The sequence below is a fragment of the Lutra lutra genome, chromosome 3, assembly GCF_902655055.1.
Source record: "Lutra lutra chromosome 3, mLutLut1.2, whole genome shotgun sequence".
NCBI classification, from domain to species: Eukaryota; Metazoa; Chordata; class Mammalia; order Carnivora; family Mustelidae; genus Lutra; species Lutra lutra.
This window is the reverse complement of record NC_062280.1, coordinates 139166662-139179321: the sequence shown is the minus strand read 5'-3', so window position 1 is coordinate 139179321 and position 12660 is coordinate 139166662. Positions and strand designations below refer to the sequence as shown.

The 12660-nt window shown below is 34.5% G+C and overlaps 1 long non-coding RNA gene across 1 annotated transcript in view; it reads left to right on the top strand.

Moving 5' to 3' along the window:
- LOC125095431 (uncharacterized) overlaps positions 1 to 12660 on the top strand; it is a 27116-nt gene extending 14456 nt beyond the window's left edge. Inside the window, exon 3 of the long non-coding RNA XR_007125878.1 lies at positions 12569 to 12660. This is a non-coding gene — a long non-coding RNA (uncharacterized LOC125095431). The remainder of the gene's footprint in view (positions 1 to 12568) is intronic.

Below are 12660 nucleotides of genomic sequence, written 5' to 3'. Positions count from 1 at the left end.
CATTGTATCTCTTTCTGCCTCTCCTACCTATTACACTGTGGCCACTTAGTGTCACATCCACACTCAGTTCCTCTGACGCAATATACTTTTTCTTGTCACTGGAGCTCTTCCCATGCTGTTCTTTCCCCCGTCCACATCCCATGCTGTTTTTTGGTCAGGTTCAGAGAGCCATTCCCTTCCTAGTTTAACTTCTTTTTCATCAATGTTTACCTTAAGTATTATTACTTCCAGGACACCTTCTCTCACCTTCTAAGGATGGCTTATTGTCTCTTCTATATGGTCTCAAATACCCCTACCATACCATTATGCTAGTTAAACACTGAAACAAGTAAATTTCAAATATTCAGTCATTTAACAAAATAGCAGTTTATTTCTTGCTTGAATGACAGACCAATGAAAATGCTCCTGGTCCGTGGGGACAAGGAACAAGGGCACTCATTATGCACTCTGTGTGCCTGTGAAAGTAACAACTGTGGGGACTTTAACACTCCCAGTCACTTTGAAAGCTTCACAGGGATATGGTGCAGATTTCAATCTCAGGGATGTTGGAGTTGCATTTTAGTCCTCTAGAGATAGGAAGTGTTTTCAATTATAAAATTCTAGCTCCAACCTAAAATTTTAGTCTATGTTGTGATTTCAAAGACATGGCTAAATATTTTGCCTCAGATAAGATATTGGGTATTATGTGGCTTGAAGAGGTATCAATCAGAGAAAAGTAATAGCCAAAAAGTCAACATCACTTCTGACTTTCCAGTGCCCTGAGTTCTTATAAGGCCTGTGGTCCAGTTATATCTCTGCAACTCATCACGTGTGACACCTTGAACAGCTAATTAGCTCTTTGGTCTTCATTTTCCCCATTTGCAGCAGTTACATTTATAATTTCGAATACCTCTGCAAGTTCTAACTCTCAATTTTTTTTTCCTTTATTCATTCTTTTACTCATTTACTTAACAACTATCATTGAATGTCTACTATGCATAAGGCACTGTTCTGGATATAGCAGTGAACAAAAACAAAATCCATACTTCTTGGAACTTATATTCTATGAATCTCCTTCTTCATCATTAACAAAATATAAATTATGACTCAACATTATGCAATTTTATGATGCCTTAGTTGACTGTGACTTGTATTTCTTGATTTTTCTGTATCTAAAATGAATCTTCAATTGATAATATCCTGGGTTAGTGAGGGTATGGAAAGAGGAATGAGTACTCTCAGCCTATAGGTAGGATGTAAATTGAGATAGCCATTTTTGAGGATGGTTTGGAGATTATCTACCAGAATTTTAAATGCACATGTATTTTGACCCAGCAATTCCCTCTGTGAGGGATTTCTTATGGAAATAATCATACACATTCATAAAAATGTATCAATAGTAATATGTTTGACTTATAATATCAGTGTTTGTTGTCAAAAACACACATTTGGAGATCCACTAAATATCTGTATTTAGATAAATAGATAAATATATTATAGCATACTATACTAAGAAATACACTGAAATCATTAAAAAGAATGATATAGCGCTGACATGGAAAAATAACTAAGGCATATTTTGTTTGATAAAAACTCACAGAACTTATATACAATGATCCTAATTATAATTTTTAAATTCTACAAGAAGATATATATCGATTGCTACTTCTGCTAATAGCAAAAGAGTAAACTGGTTATATGGACCCTCTCTTCAAATAAAAATTACACAAATAGGATAAAAATAAAAAATTAAGACAGTGGGACATCCAAAAGTGGACCGAAGTTGCAGGCAAGTTCAAGTTTAAAATTTCAGTTAGGAAGGGTAAGAATTATGAGGTTGTGGTTTTCTGGTCCAAGGGCACTGCCCAATCCTGGTGTCTATGGCTGCAGAAAATTATGGGGAAAAAAACCCACATCTTTATAGGTAAATATGCCAGAGATGAGGTTGAGGGATGGAAAAGCAGCTGGAAATTTAAAGGGGAAATCTTAGCAGTAAGAGAGGAAAAGAAAAAATGAAATTCAAAGTGTGAATATAAACTCTTCCTAAACCCATTATGGCTGAAATCTACAGATACTGGAGGAGATCTTACAGATCTAATAAATAAGCATGTAGAATGATATCTACTCCTGGGAGATAAAATTACATTAAAAGACTATCTAATAACCAAAATATGGATGTCAGAAGGCTTTGAAATGCTGAGGGGGGAAAATGTTAACTTAAGAATTCTATATCTGGGCACCTGGGTGGCTCAGCTGTTTAAGTGGCTGACTCTTGGTTTTGGTTCAAGTCATGGTCTCAGGATCCTGAGCAAGCCCCACGTCAGGCTCCACACTCAGTGGGGAGTCTGCCTATGGGTTCCCTCTTTCCCTCTGCTACTGCAGACACCCCCACTCCTGTTCATTCTTTCTCTCTCTCTCTCTCAAATGAATAAATAAAATGTAAAAAGGAAAAAAAAAAGGAGGGATGGTAAGTGAAAATATACTGTTGTTAAGGTTCCTATATTGTACCTGAGGCCAGTCAATATTAATTCTAAGTAGCCAGGATTATGTGAAATATTATAATATACAGGTAAAAAATAAAAATAAAGCAAAGGGTTATAGCTAGAAAACAATAGAAGTGGAATACTACAAAATATCTGATCTTAAAATAAAAATGGAGAAAGAATAGAGAAACAAAAACATAGATGAGGTGAAAGAACAAATTCAAAATCCAAAAGAACAAATTCAAAATACAACCACTACACCATTATACCACTGCAGATTCTACAAATATTTAAAATATATTAAGAAATTATTATGAACAACTTTAGGCCAACAATTTTAACAACTTAGATAAAATAGGATGAATTCCTTGAAAGACACAAACTACCGAGTGCATATGGAGAAACAGATAACCTGATTAAAGTATTAAAAAAATTAACATATATTTACTACAGAAAATTTATCCAAAAACAAAACTCCTTGTTCCAGTAGTATAGTCCACCAAATGATTAAGGAAGCTATAGTACCAATTCTACACAAATTCTTCCAGAAAATTAAAAAGTAGAGAATACTTTCTAATACATTCTATGAGGCAAGTATTATCCTGATAACAAAACCTGGCAAAGATATTACAGGAAAACTGCAGACCATGTCTTTCATAAATAAACCTCAAAATTCTAATAAAAATTTTAGCAATATAAAAATACATAAAAATTGTGACACATCATAGTCAATTGATATTTATTCAGGAATGCAAGGTTGATTGAATATTTAAAAATCATTCAGTGAAACATACCAGGTTACCATACTAAAAAAGGAAAACTATATGATTGTATCAATAGATACAGAAAAGGCATTTGACAATATCTGGCATCCATTCTTGATAAAATTTGCAGCAAACTAAGAGTGGAAAGGAATTTCCTCAATCTGAAAAAGTGCATCCTTGAAAAAATTACAGCTACACCATACTAACCATAAAAGACTGAATGTGTTCTCACTAAGATCTGAGGTAAGGAAAGGATATCCACAATTGCCACTTCTATATTGTTCTAAAAGATCCTGGCCAGTGTCAACAAGGCAAGAAACATAAATTATGCATCTAGATTGGAAAAGAAAAAAGTAAAACTATCATTCTTTTTACATTCAACATGATCAACTATGTAGAAAATCCAATGAGAACCTATTAAAAAAAATCACTAGAACATGAATATAGCATGTTTATAGGAAAGAGGTCAATATTCAATAATCAATTGTATTTCTATACATTAGCCGCAAATAATTAGAAATTGAAACTTTAAAAAAAGTGTCATTTCTAATACAACAAAAAGTAAGAAACAATTAGGGATAATTAACAAAATGCACATTAACAAAATAAGTGCATCACTTGTATGCTGAAAATGATAAAACATTGGCCAAAGAAATTAAAGAAGATCCAAATAAATGGAGAGACATACCATGTTCATTGACTGAAAGCATTAAATGTTATTAAGATATCAACTCATCCTAAATGGATATACAGATTCAACACAATCTCATTCAGAATTTCAGCAGGCTTTTTTTGTATAAATTGAAAAACTGACACTGAAATTTATATGGAAATGCAAAGGCCTAAAATAGTCAAAACAACTTAGAAGAAGAGTAAATTTGATTTCAAAACTTTTTGTAAGTCACAGTAGTCAAGAAGGTGTGATGTTAGAATAAGCTAGGCGAATAGATCAATGAAGCAATAGAGTACAGAAGTAGAATGACCCATATAATCAATTGATTTTTGACAAAATTGTTGAAGTAAGTGGGGAAAGAAAATCATTTTAACAAATGGTGCTGAAATACCTGCAAAGGATTTAACGTAGTGAGAATTAATTCTGAAAAAGAAGAATGAAACTAGAGAACTTCTATGTATATATATTTCAGGTAATTTTTTTGACAAAAATCTATCAACGGGGAAAGGAAAGTCTTTTCTTAAAAAAAAAAAAAAAAAGATATATTTATTTATTTTAGGGAGAGAGCACGCTCTCATCCCCCTTTAAGGAGGGGGAGGGACAAAGGGAGCCGGAGAGGGAAAGAGAATCCCAACAGACTCCCAGCTGAGCACAGAGTCCAAAGCAGGGCTCAGTCTCATGACTCTGAGATCATGACCTGAGCTGAGACCAAGAGGCAGACACTCAACCACCTGAGCCACCGAGGTGCCCCTAAGAAAGTCTTTTTTAATAAAGGAAAGTGCTAGAAAAAAAAAAACTAGTATCTATATTTTAAAAATAAACTTCAACCCCCATGTCACTCTGTAGAAGAAAATTAATTTAAGATGGATCATAGCCTTAAATAAAAGCAATATGTAACTATACAGCTTCTAGAAAAAAAGAGATATTCTTAGAGAGGGCTCCAAAAACCCTAACAATAATAGTAAAAATATTGATAAGTTGGACTTGGTGAAAATTAAATTTTCTGCTATTCAAGAGCCATTATTGAGAAAATGAATAGGTAAGTCACAGACTGGAGAAAATTTTTACAATTAACATTAATATATTAATATATTAATATATATTAATATATAAATATAAAAATATATATACACATATTAATAATTGAGAAAATCCTATTCTTAAAATAGACATAAAATTTGAACAGACATTTCACAAAAAAATTAATAGCCGACAAGCACAAGAAAAGTAGCTGAACATTGTCAGTCATCTGGAAAAGGCAAATTAAAACCATGATGTGCTACAATTTCACACTCACTAGAATGGCTTAAAAAAAAAAAAAGGAAGACTGGCAATAACAAATGTAGGGAGCATATGGAGCAGTTGAAACTCTCATACATTGCTCATGGAAACGTAAAAAACGTACAAGCAACTTGGAGAACTATTTGGCAGCTTCTTATAAAATTAAACATACATGTCCCCTATGACTCAGCAGTTACATTCCTAGGTACTTACCAAGAGAAATGCAAACACATTTTAACTAAAGGACTTGTAAAAGAATATTCACAGCATTCTTATTCACAATAGCCAAAAACTGAAAAAACACACATGTCAATCAACTGGGAGAGTAGATAAACAAACTATGATATATTCAGGGAATAGAATACTTCTCAAAGAAAAAAAAAGTTTAAAACTATTGATAATTGCAAAATATGCCTAAATCTTACAGATATTAATCTGATTGCAGCAAAAAAAAAAAAAAAAAAAGAACACTTACTGTTGGTGAGAAAATTTTGGCTCCATGACCTTGGTCTTGTTGTTATGCTTGTGAGTATGTTACATTACTTGGCAAAGGGACTTTGCAGGTGCAATTGAGGTCACTCATCAGTTGATTGTAAAATAGGGAGATTATTCAGGAGGCCCAGTTAATCACATGAGCCCTTAAAAGCGGAGGCTGAAGGGGAAGTCAAAGAGATTCAAGGCTTGAGAGGAACTCAGACTGGTTTGAAGGTGGAGGGGTCCATGTGAAAAGTGTGAGAAGGAAATTGATTCTGCCAACAACCAGTGCTTGGAAGAGGACCCTGAGCCCCATATGAGAACTCCCCAGGCCAACACCTTGATTTTGGCCTTGTGAGACCCTGAGCAGAGAATTGAGCCATGCAGTGATAGATTTCTTTAACCTATAGGAACTGTGAGATGATACATGTCTGCTGTTTTAAGCTGCTAAATTTGTGGCAAAGTTTTACGCAGAGATAGATAGAACTAACACACTGGATAATTTCATTTATTTTAATTACTAGAACAGCAAAACTAATCTACGATAATAAAAGTCACAAAATAGTTGCTTTTAAAAAGGAGAGGAATAACTCAAAGGGGCCCAAGGAAAATCTCTGGGGTAATAGAAATGTTCTATATGTTATTTTACATGGTGATTGTATGGTTTATGAAATCATCAAAACTCATTAAACTTTATATCTTCATCAACAACAAAGAAATACAATGCCCACTAGAATGGCAAAAACAAACAAACAAACAAAAAAAACCCCCAAAAAAACCACGAAACCGAACACACAAAGAACTGACTTCTATCAGTGTTGGCAAGAATGTGGAGCATTGCTGTTGAGAGTATAAAATGGTACAACCAATTTGGAGAATGCTTGGCACATTCTCATAAAGTTAAAGGTACATTCTCCCCATAACTTAGCAATTCCACTCACAGGAATTTATCTAAGAAAACTGAAAGCTATGTCCACACAAAGATTTGCCCAACAGTGTTCAAAGCGGTCTAATCCATGATAGCCCAAAATTGAAAAAATAACCTAATGTCCACCAGTGGGAGAATGGCAAAACAATTTGTAGTATATCCATACCATGAATACAATGTCTACTCAGCAGCAAAAAAGGAGTGGTATGGCAACATGGATGAATCTTTAAAATGGTATATGGGAGCAAAATAATTTCTGCATGAAAAGAATGAATACTGTTGATTCAATTTTTGTGAAGTCTATGAGCAGTAAAGACTAGCTATGGTGATAAAAATCAGATAATGGTTGCCTCTGGGTTTGGGAGATGGGTAATGAATTGGGAAGGACCAGGAAGAAACTTCTGGGTGATGGAAGTATTCTATATTTTATTTTGGATAATGATGACACAGGAGGAAGTAATGAACAATTGTTAGACTAATAGCATAATGTATACACTTGTCAAATCACTAAATTGTACACTTGAAACTAATGTAACATTGTGTGTTATCTATACTCAAATTAACACCACCACCAAAATTATTAGACTGAGTACTTAAATTATGTGCACTATATATATACACACACATATATATGTATATATATATAAAAAATTGTATCTCATTAATTGTATCTCATTAAAAATAATATTGTATCTCATTAAAACTTAAAAAAATCCCAAGGAGGCAAGGAAATTATTTATTTCATTAGAATTTACTCTCAATGTAGTTAATTGAGTGCCTACTATTTGCCAGCCCTATGCTGAACCTTCACACTGGAAGGCCATTTGTTGTGAGATTCTCTGTCCTGTTGTCTGACAAATGTACTTCAAACCAGACATATTGCCTTCCTTAAGGACAAATTTTATACTTTCAAACAGGTCTTTCTTATATCACTACTGGAAAGTTACATATTATAATTATACTACCAACCTGAAGCATTTGTATTCCCCAGCCACTACAGTATGAAACAAAATGTAGCTTATTTTCATAGGAATAGAAATTGTGTATCTGAGAAATGATTTACTTTAATGTTCTGAGTCGGACCAAACTGTATGGGTGTGTAAGCTTTGAGATTAAAGTGAAGAAAGATAATGAGATTTATATTCCTTTTGCCATTTTTACTCTGGCAAGTTGTCTGCCATGGATTATTTACTTACCGCTCCCACCTTTGCTGATACCATCCAAGAGGTTTTTAATATTATATTGTGGTGATTGTTGTAAAGATTTGAAAGTTTGATGGAGATGAGGGGGATTATTATAGAAACATAAAGTTTACCTAAAAATTCCATTTTGCCCCATGTAGAGGATTTTGCTTCAAAATTTAAAGCAGTTCCCCAAAGGAGGAATACAAATGAGTAATAAACATAAACAGAAGTTAAGGTATTCTAATAATAAAAGGAAAATAAATTGTAAATTCGATGCCATGTTTTTGCCTCTCAAATTATCACCTTTTTAAAAGTGACATTATCTGGTTTTGGCTGGGATGTACTGAGGTTGTTAGTGGAAATATAAGGTGGTACAGTTTTTAAAGGGTAATGGGGCCTATGTATCCAGCCGTACAAAGGCAGGTGGCCCTCCCTTGTTCATGCTATCGTGCTTAACTGAAATTTAATCACATGAGAACCATATAAAGAGTGTCTGTATTGCTTTAGATACAAAAATCCCAACTCCCAAGAATCTATTTTTAGAGATAAAGAGGGATACATGGAAAGATTAGCTATATTTATTGGGACATTATTTATAATAAAAAATGAGAAATAATCCACAATAATCCAACAATAGGGAATTGGTTAGATAAATTACGCTGCTCCCATATAGTGGAATGCTACACTTCTGTAAAAATCATGTTTTCAAACAACAGCCAAAGACATTTGAAATGCTTAGGATATAATATTCAATAAAAAAGCAGGATGCAAAAATTATATACAGAATGATCTCAATTTTATGTTCATCTTTGTAATCGTGCTCCCAAGGAATATACACACATGATACTATTTTAAATTGAACCAAAATGTTAAGAAGGCTTTTTCTGAGTCATGAGATTATGGGTAATCTGTAATTTTTCTTATAAATTTCTATGCTTCATCAATCTTTGTAATGAAGCTATACATTTTATGATACATTTTAAAAATCTGGGACTATATAGAGTAAAATTTAAAGTTTCCACCCTACGTCCCTATACAGAGGTGACTATCCAAACCATTTTCTGTGTTCTTGCGTATGCATAAAGTGTCTATCCATCCATATTTTAAAAATGACTTCGTTGAGGTATAAGTTACATACACTAAACTGCATCTATTTAAATTGTACAGTTTAATGAATTTGACAGTTGTGTCTCCTTATTAAACTGGCACCGTAATCGAAACATGAAACATTCCTATCACATCCAAATTTTGTTCATGTCCCTTTGCAACCCAGTGGTCCCTCCACTGATCATATTTTTTACCATAGATTTTCTTTTTCTTAAACTTTATATAAATGAAATTATATAGTATATATTCCTTTGCATTTAGTTTATTTTACTCATCATTTTGGTTTTGAGATTCGTCTGTGTGGTTGTAAATATAAGCAGTCCTGTTTTCTTTGCGGAGTGGTATCTAATTGCATAGATACACTACATTCTGTTTATGGATTCACCTGCTGAAACATTGGGGTTATTTCTTGTTTTTGACTAATACGGAAAGCTCTGCTATTATTATTTGTGTCTAATATTTGTGTAGACATATGTTTTTATTTTTCCTGGGTACACACCTAGGAGCATGTATTAGTCTGAGTTCTCCAGAGTAAAAAGAAACAATTAAATAGCTAGATAGGTAGATAGCTCAATAGACAGATCTATAGATAAATTTATAGATCTGTATATCTATATATCACACATACATATATGTATACACATACATTATACATATATGTATATGCATAATGCCTAATGTGTATATGTGCAATATATATGCATAATATGTATATGTATAATACATAATAAAGTGATCTGTGACACTGAGATCTGAGACAAAGATATACTTTGTCTATCTTTATGCCAGAACTACTGTTTTGATTAATGCAGCTTCATACTCGGCTTTAAAATAAAGAAGTGCCAATTCTCCAACTCTGTTCTTCTTTCTCAAAGTTATTTTGGCTATTTTAGCCTCTTCGCAATCCTATATGCAAAAGAGCCTTTGGGATTTCAGTTGGGATTGTGATGAATCCATAGATCAGTTGGAGACAATGGCATCTTAATATTAAATCTTTCATCTATGAACATGGTTTCAGTATTTATTTATTTATTTCAGTATTTATCTATCTTAAAGTATCAAATGCTGCTTATATATATGATATATAATATATATATACATAAAATATAGATAAATTTTATATGGTTTATAAGTAAACATAAATATGATATATTTATCTATATATATATCTATATATTTATCATATGTATGATAAATATATAGATACCTAATATGAAGATAATATATAGATAAATTTATATGTAGATATCAGCAGTGGGTACACACATTGTTAAAACTACTGGACACTGTTGAAATATAGAGCAAATTTTATGTTGATGTTTCTTCTTTTCTATTCACTACTTAAAAATGTTACTCTACTATCTTCTGGCCTCCATTTTTCTTTCTAAAGAAAAGCAGTCATCATTCTTATTGATATTCTGAATGTAACATGTATTTTTTTCCTTGGGATATTTTTAGGGTTTTCTTTCCACTTTTTGGTTTTCAACAGTTTGACTGTGATGTGTCTGGATGTGTATTTTCTTGTATTAGGGAAGACTTGGTGTACCCCTGGGGGATATTCTTCAGCTCTCCTGCCCTACCCCCAACTCTCCCTGTGCTGCTCCCACACACTCAGAGCAGGTTGAGCGGGTGCAGACTGTTCTGGGAACCCTGTGAATCTCATCCATGATCACCGCCCACATATAATCATTGATGGTGTGTTTAAAAGTAGGCTGGTCTCTTCCTTCCTTTTCTATGATGCTTCCAAACTGTCCTAGAGATGAAAGCAGTTGTGGGACTCCTCTTCCAGCAAGTACTTGATTCTTTCTAAAATTTTCTAAAATTTAGTTGTCTTTGCCTCATGATTTCTCTGATAGGTATAAAAACGAGTAAACAAAAACAGCAACAAATCCAGCTGTGATTTTGTAGCATTCCTGGCTATTCTCCTTTTCAGGATAAGAATGACAGACTTGTAACTTGAGGTGTCTTATATGGAAATTAACTCTTATCCTCCCAGTAGATATGCATTGTCCTCAGGTTGTGTACTTGTCACAAGGTTACGTGAAACACACACACACACACACACACACACACACACACACACACACTCCTTTTAAATGTGGCTAAAGAATGCTTGAAAACCTCAAAGTTCAAAATCCGTATTAAATGTGAAGGAGCTTAAACTTTCCTTAGTCTTCAAAAATGCCCTCTAGAATCTCCCATATTTGTGATGGACTTCGTATAACATAAATGCTTGTTGAGTGCCTACTATGTGCTGGGGACCATCTCAGGGCCTGGAGGTACAGGATAAAAGTCCCATGGAGCTTATATTATAGTGGACTTCTTGGGGCGCCTGGGTGGCTCAGTGGGTTAAGCCGCTGCCTTCGGCTCAGGTCATGATCTCAGGGTCCTGGGATCGAGCCCCGCATCAGGCTCTCTGCTCAGCAGGGAGCCTGTTTCCTCCTCTCTCTCTGCCTGCCTCTCTGCCTGCTTGTGATCTCTCTGTCAAATAAATAAATAAAATCTTTTAAAAAAATGCCCTCTAGGATCTCCCATATTTGTGATGGACTTCGTATAAAATAAATGCTTGTTGAGTGCCTACTATGTGCTGGGGACCATCTCAGGGCCTGGAGGTGCGGGATAAAAGTCCCATGGAGCTTATATTATAGTGGACTTCTAGAAAAACAAAAGGATCATGATTTAGGGAGAGAACTCCCATAACGTGCAAGTTCACCATGGTCTAACATTTGAAACAGCTATTTCAGGAGCCAAATTATTAAGGATAATTTGTTCCAGATCTCTGCTGAAATAAACAATGCTTCTGAGTTCTGTACAGATGTGTAGCCAGCAGGGAGCCGCCTGATTCTATCAGTTTCTAGACATCTTTCAGCAAAGTCAGAACTCCTCATGGAAAGCTGAGCATTCAGGGCCTCTGTGCTATTCAGCCATGCCCTGGGGTCATAGGCTAATGAGGAGATTACACTCTTCTCTGGGTGTAATTTTTTTCATTGGTGGCAGATTTAATGTGGATAATAATGCTCACTTAATAAGCAATCCAGTGTAATTTAACAGAAGTTATGAATACGAGTTAAAATGAATCTTCATCTTCGTTGTGTCTATGCACAGAACAGTGAGCAAAGAGCTAACCTAGAAATAGTTACACCCTGAATTATGTCATTGCATTCATTTCTTCTACTTAAACTTCTGAGACTATGAAAAGTGGAAAAATGCATTTAATGATTTGGGTATGCTTTTTTTTTTTTTTAAGATTTTATTTATTTATTTGACAGACAGAGATCACAGGGAGGCAGAGACGCAGGCAGAGAGAGAGGAAGGGAAGTAGGCTCCCTGCAGAGCAGAGAGCCTGATGCGGGCGGGACTCAATCCCAGGACCCTGAGGTCATGATCTGAGGCTTTAACCCACTGAGCCACCCAGACGCCCCTTGGGTATGCTCTTAAGCTTAAGTCAAATGATTGTACTAGTCACCAAACATATCAGAAGACATGAAATCATGTTTACCCTTTAGTTTATCGACCAAAGTGGGTTCAGCAAACTTTCTCTGATGTTCCAGATTGTGAATAATTTAGGCTTTGTACACTGTCCAATCTCTGCCACAACTACTCAGCTCTGCTGTTGTAGTGCAACAGCAGCTATAGACAATAGGTAAATAAACGAGCATGGTTGTGTTCTAATAAAACTTTATTTACAAAAACAGGCAATGGGCTGGATTTGGCCTGTGTCCCAACCCTTGAACAGAAGAGTTGACAGCATTGGAATTGGAGTTAGAATCTCCAGAAGAAATTACAG